This window comes from Nuphar pumila, chromosome 2 (assembly GCF_984573655.1).
Source record: "Nuphar pumila chromosome 2, dmNupPumi1.hap1.1, whole genome shotgun sequence".
Lineage (NCBI taxonomy): Eukaryota > Viridiplantae > Streptophyta > Magnoliopsida > Nymphaeales > Nymphaeaceae > Nuphar > Nuphar pumila.
Window position 1 is genome coordinate 39,676,988 of NC_143250.1, and position 7,491 is coordinate 39,684,478.

Below are 7,491 nucleotides of genomic sequence, written 5' to 3' on the forward strand. Positions count from 1 at the left end.
ACCATGTTTTGGTCATAACTTTATACTCCAGTGTCGTATTGACTTGATTTTTAACTCATTGTTATGCTAAGATATTCTAGTTTAATTGATCTTTTTGGTGAGGATGCCATTTAGAGGTGAAAAATAAAGTTGCATTAAGCAAAACTTTATGCGACTCTTGAGATAACATGACTCGATCAAAATTGGGTTGTCTACCCAACTAAATTCAAAGATAAAATTAGAGACGGCAAAATAGGCCAATATTATAGTTTGATGGTCAACTCTCAAGTCATTGTTTAGAAAGTGCAGAGTTGTAGGAATGTTGCTATTTTTTAAGGTAAAAAGTGGAGGTGTGATAGGTAAAAAGGTAAATGACCATACAGTACGGCTAATTTGACGTGATTCCCTAAAAACCTTACAATTTTTTATATTCTCCTCATGTACAAAATCGTAAATATCCAACATTGTTAGGACACTTTTACCCTTTTCAACTGCAAATTTAAGCATTTTTGCAATAAAATTGTACCACCGGTCGAATATGTAATAACACACACACACAAAAAAAAAAAGTTTTGGTTTGGGCTGGATTCGGACCCGACCCGGGCCATCGCCCCTCGTTGTCATTAAAAGACAGCGAGGCAGGCGGGAGGAGGGTTACGAAACCCCCCTCACCGCCTCTCGCTCTCTGTTCTCTCTTCCTCACCCTCTCGTCCCCGACTCTCTCCCTCACCGACCCTCTCGTCTCCCTCTGTCTCTTTGTTTCTCTCTCTCTCACTCGTCCACTGTCACAGACGCCGGCGACCCCGACAGCCGCCGCCACCGACATCGGCGACCCCCCCTTTCCTTCCGGCGAGCTCCTCTTCGGCGAGCTTCCTCCGAAAACCCCCTGGTACGCCATTGCTTCCACTTCTCCCCTCTTTCCCCTCTCAGTCTCTTTTCTCTCTCTCCCTCACCTCTCTGTGTGGCCACAGGAGGGGTCAAACCCCCTCCCTGTGCCCCCTTTTAGCATGGGAGGGGCACGACACCCCTCCCTGCTCTGCGTTACGGTAGGGGAGGGGGCTGAGCCTCCTCCCTTCTTTCGTTACGGTAGGGGAGGGGTTGAGCCCCCTCCCTGCTCTCCGTTACGGTAGGGGAGGGGGCTGAGCCTCCTCCCTTCTTTCGTTACGCCAGGGGAGGGGCTGAGCCCCCTCCTTGCTTCTGTTACGGTAGGGGAGGGGTCGAGCCCCTCCTCCCTGTTCTCTGCTACGGCAGGGGAGGGGCCGAGCCCCTCCTCCCTGCCCTTTTTTTTGTTGTACCAACAGGGGCCACCGGCCCCTGCCTTTTTGTTTGCCAGCAGGGGCCATCGGCCCCTACCTTTTTGGTTTGCCAGCAGGGGCCATCGGCCCCTGCCTTTTGGTTTGCCAGCAGGGGCCGATGGCCCCCTGGCTTTTATGCGCGAGCCTATACCCTTGGCCGACAGGCCCGGGAAATCTTTGGAAGCTACAACATGATGGGGACAGATCATTACAATTGTTGGTCTCCAACGAGGAATTCCTAGTAAACGTGAGTCATCTGCTCGCATTGACTACATCCCTCTTTTGGCAGCAAGGGTCATTTGGCCTTGCCCCATCCTTTTTTTTAGTCAATTGGGACGATTGGTCTCAGCCCTATGTATCGGAGAAGTCGAGTCTTTGCCTTGCTTTTGCTTTTGTATGGGTTTGCATGTTAATATTGCATATTTGCAGCTACGACGGATCCCACTCGCACTCCGCGACCCGAGCCGTCAATCGTGTACATCCGCAGACGCCAGCGAGCTCGTAACTCTCCAAGGTAGGGGAAGATTGCACGGAAGACTTGGATAATTGAATTAAGTTCAATTAAACTAAAAAGGATCATTAAATGAATATATATATACAAATATATATATTTATACGGGTACACACTTCACTCAAGGATGCGGTTCTGAAATCCTTGCCTTTTACCTTCTAACAGCTTACTTGCTGTCACGCATCGCGTCGAGGTTTAGCATTGCACTTCTACTTACCGCCTTTACCTTACGTCGCGCTCTGCGCCTAGGCTCTTGCTTTTGCATAATGTTGGCAGAAGGTACTGCTGTTTCAAAAGATAAAGTAAAGTTGATAAACTTTACATCTTTGTAAAACACTCTTGTTGAGGCTTCTATTGAGGAGCTATACCCCCTTCATACTAGAGTACTTGTAGTCATGCACGACACGTCTAGTACTGCGATGATCGGATGAGACGGTTGTGCGACCTCGAACAGTGCTAAATGCACAATACTGTAATCACATAAATAGCCTCACATTCGCCTTCACAGGCAAGATGCTCGAGTGGTTTAAAGACCACAACATAGAATGAGTCGTTAGTTAAGCAACCCCTAACGTACCTATTCGCTTCTATGTGTCTGTCAAGGGAGAGGACAGAGCGGTACAAACTTCAATGGACAGGTTGTTAACAACCAACATACGGGCAACGATCCGGCCTCCCGAGTCATTGGAGTTAGGGGAAAGGGGCTACAATAGTTAGCTCAACACTTCTGCAGAAGTTGGATGCATCCGTGGCACTGCCTCCTTTGGGGAATCCTCTCTCGGCTAAAGTCGTCCCTTTGGAGCGAACTCAACTAGCTATTCGGGTTATTGAAAATACATAGAATAACAGGCGCCCGAACTAGTCTCAGTTGTTTCTACGTTTTGCCTGCGCGTACCCGCAGGCTAGTAATTATCGAAACATAAGGTCTGTTCACACTGGTCGTTGGGTCGTGAGATTCGCTTGCACTATTGACTCGCTTGCACTACTGACTCGCTTGCACTACTGACTCTCTTGCACTACTGACTCGCTTGCACTACTGACTCGCTTGCACTACTGATTCACTTGCACTACTGACTCGCTTGCACTACTGACTTGCTTGCACTACTGATTCACTTGCACTACTTATTCGATTGCACTACTTATGCGCTTGCACTATTTTACCTTGTGCATTGCTTACCTGTTTGACTGCATATTTGCTTTAAACTGCGTAACCTGCTGAATTAAATGCACATAATTCAGTTTCCTGTAGTCTTTCTTGTGCACCTGCTAGTTTTTAGCGAAACTAACCCATTCTATGGGTACATGTGATGATTAGGTACACCACAGGCAATGGCGCGATGGCAAGATGGCTCCAAGACGTTCTTCTTCCTGCTCTTAGCTCGCGTCCTGTTGTTTGGGGTTTTGTAACGGATTTTTCTTGGGATATCCGAATTTTTTACTATTTGGAGAACTTCTTAAATGAAAGTGGCTTTTCCAAGTGTTTGCAAGTAGCATGGGTTGTGCGTTTTGGTTCTTTTAGCTAACGCGCCCAAAGCTGTCAGCTTGCCTTTCTGAAATTAACAAAAGTATAGTCTTCCGCTGATTTCGTAAACCATCTCTGAGATGAAGAGATTCATTTTTAGTCTCTTGTCTGTTTTTCTGAAAGGTTTGCAAATTTGAAATTTTGGGGCGTTACAGAATATGTCCAACACCTACTTAAATTTAGAATCACAGTTTTTTTATGCAAATTTAGACCTCATGAACTCGCATAAATTTATTTGCAAAATCTTGGTGAAATTGAAAGCACTAAAATCACTAATATCATACTCTTTTGCATATAATAAATATTTTTGCATAAAAATATTTGTGAAACATCTCTCGCAAATAACATACTTTCGCATAGATCCTGAAATCATATGAATTTATGTACGAAACACTTACCACTAATTTCACAAATAGTTTATGTTTTAGCATATATTGCACGCTCTCATGTGAAGTTATTTGTGAATCTTCAGATATCGCAAATATCGTACTTAAATATTTGTGAAACTATAACAAAAATATAATATTTCTTATTTTTTTATGAATTTCTTGAATCATAGAGAAACCTATTATGGTCCCCAATGAATTCCTTGTAAACATGTGATCACATGCATTTTGTATGAACGCAACCTTCCAGAGGATTACTACGATAAGTGGTTCCAAGTTGAATCATATCGAGCTGCATAAAATCAATATTCATTCTTCCTGATGATGGATAATGTCTCATACATCGCTTCATCTGCACTTATAGTTGTCTATTCACCAAAAATGGTTTGAAGAGTAAGGCGACCTAAGGTTAATAGACATATAACAAAACAGTGGAATATTGTGTCATACAAGTGCAATGTATGTGGTGAGGTTGGCCACAACAGGCGGCACGACAAATAATAGTATGTATATAAATACAGTATTGTTTAATGAATTGTTTCTTTGTGTGCATATTCAGTGCTTTTTAATTAATTGTTTATGTGTACATATTTAATATTTTTTTATTAATTGCTTCTTCATATGTATATCTAATCTTTTATAATTAGTTGCTTCTTTATGTGTATATCTAGGTAATTCGAGATGTATGAATGTACATGTTCTTACAAAAGAAAGGGATTCAAAGAGCCCTGAGTTTCAAAGAATAAGGAACAACCAATCATATATGAGGTATAAGCAATATCATGAATCATGTATGTATATTTAATATTAATCGTATATAAATTTTTTTTTGTTAAGAACATGTTAATGAGAACGAAAAAGCTATAGAAGAGAACACCCCAGAGCCGAAAGAGTATGAGTTTGGCAAAAAATTTGTCTTAGCAAGTGATGTAAGTGTTAATTTTGTACATTGATTTGTTTATTTTTTTGTTACGTTTGCAGGTAATTTTGTTTGTTCTTTTGTTATCACATTGGATTTACTATATAGCATCTAGCAAGATTTGTAAAAAGAATCCAAGTGGCCCACAACGAGAACAATAAAAGAGACAACTTGCCGAAGACCCTTTACCTTACCCTGTATTTCTCTTAGTTATAAAAGTGATGTATATATTGTTTCACTAGTCAAGGCGCAATGGCTACTCGGGCGTATCGGCCCTTGCGAGTATGGTGCCCTTGCAGGCGGAGGTAGAACGAGCCATTTAGGCAGGGTTCCGACAACAGGGCATCATCGTGTCATTCAAACAAACTCAGAAAAGTATTTTGCTAGAAATTTCGGCAACACTTCCTCTGTTTGATAGAGGAAGCATGACGATCCTTTTTACTTATAGAAAGTATCTTGTCAGAATTTTGGTAGCACCTCCTCTGTTTGACAGAGAAAGCGCTACACTCTTTCTAAACTCGGTGATCATCTTTCAAAAAATTTGGCAGAACCTCCTCTCTTTGACGGAAAAAGCGCTACACTCTTTTAAGCTCGGTGAGCATTTTTTAAAAAATTTGGTAGCATATTCTCTCTTTGACGGAGGAAACGCTACGCTTAATTAGGGATAGATGTGCACCGTTGTCCGTACTTTGCATCTATCATGGTTTGTTAGAAACTCAAACCTTAGTTAGGCCATACACAAGTGACTTAGATGTTTACGTAAAAGCGGTTTTGAGCAAAGAGCGAAACCTTTACAATAGGGGTTTATTTCGCCAAAAAATGTTTTGATCGATGATGGGTATATGGAATCACATTTGACTATAGGAGTGGATCTTCATTTGTATGTTTACTTATGCACAACTATATGAAATAAAAGCAGAAGCCTATGCACGATATAGCGTGGTGGCGTAAGTAAGGTTCGACTAGTGAAATCAGACTAGATAACTTGCAGAAAGTAAATACGTGTATATTGCAGAAAGTAGGAGCCTTGGCACCGTTCGACATAATGACAATCTTAAATGCATAAGCAAATACATTTATATTACAGAAAGCAGGAGTCTTGGCACTGTTCGGCGTGACGACAATCTTAAATACATAAGCAAATACATATATATTGCGGAAAGCAAGAGCCTTGGCACTGTTTGGTGCAATGACGATCTTAAAAGCATAAGCAAATACATATATATATTACGAAAAGCAGAAGCCTTGACACCATTCAGTGTGATGACAAACTCAAATGCATAATCAAATACATATATATTACGGAAATCAGAAGCCTTGGTACCGCTCGATGTGATGACAATCTTAAAAGCATAAACAAATACATATATATCGAAAAGAGTAGAACTTTGGCACTGTTTGGTGCACAAACCTACCAAGGATCGACGATAGTGGTTCAACGAGGTATTGAGGCACTCATAAGTTATGGCCGACACTTCCTTTACGTTTGGTACAATGACAACCAAGAGTATCTCTTGCATAACTCAACGGTGCGGTGAAACAACGAGGTTTAGTCTAAAACCAGATTGGACCTAGTTTAGGTCCAACTGGGTTCAAACCTACCTCAAGTGGGCTAGGCTAGGTTAGATGGGTTGAACCTAGTCAAGGGAATGGTAGAGGAGGTCAAGCAGTCAGGGCTAAGGGGTTTTGTCCCAACTGGGTTCGGTCTAAGTCAAGTGGGTCTAAGCTCACCTCAAAATAAGCTCAGTCTAGGTCAAGTGGGTTTAACCTAGGCTAAGACCAAAATAAAGAAAGAGAGAGAAAGGCTAACCTAATAGGTCAAGTTGACTTGACTCAAGCAAGCTCAGTCGAGGCTAGGCAGGTCCAAGTTCATTGCAAGTGGGCTTGGTCTAAGATAACTAGACTTAACATAGGCTAGAACCAAGAGAGAGAAGAGAGAGAGCTGATTTTTTTTTCTAAAAGGAGGGGGTCTTCTCTTATTTATAGGAAAAAAATATGAATCTTAGATCCACATGGGGTCTAGGTCTGATCCAGATGACCCACTGATCCAAGATCCATACTTAGTAGCAAAGTAACTAAATGACATCTATGTCCCTGTGGAGCCCACTTACTAATTCCATGTGATATTTATGTGGGACCCATAAGATATTTTGTGAGATATTTTCATGCGGTCCACCAGATATTTTTGTGGGGCCCACGTATTTTTGGAGTTTCACCGATATTTTTCATGAAAAAATATGAGGACACAATTTTTTTTGTATAAACGAGACTAAGCGAGTTGGCTTGTTGAAATCTCTTAATTTTGTCAAGGGAGAGAGTTATGGCTCTTTGACTGTTTGAACATATATCTCCGAGGATATATATATTCTAAGTATAATTGGCTCGTTGAAATTTGTTCGTTTCGCATTCTGGGTCAATATGATTATTTTTCATAAAATACCTCTTAGTTTTATTCAGAATTTTTACAGAAAATTTGTGGGTCTTACATCATTACTCTCGATGGACATAGGCTGCCAAAACCTCACGTGTGAGTCCATTGACTCAAAACATGATCAATTTCTAGGTACTGAGTTCCTTTTTTTGACATAAACGACCTTAGACAGGCATATTTATTGTCACATTATCTTAACCCCTTTAGTCGTAAGTTGCCATCTATACTTGAAAAAAATTTACACGATCAAAACTTAGAAATAATATTTATAGTGTGATATCGAAGACATGACGGTTTAAAAACCTGGTTCAAGATTTGTCCCTGGGGAAAATGAACTGGTTCCAGCGCATATTGGAGTCCCCCCATGCAAGATTTAGCAACAACAAACAACAACAACAACAACTACGCCTTCATCCCAAAACAATTGGGGTCAGCGATATGAACCAAA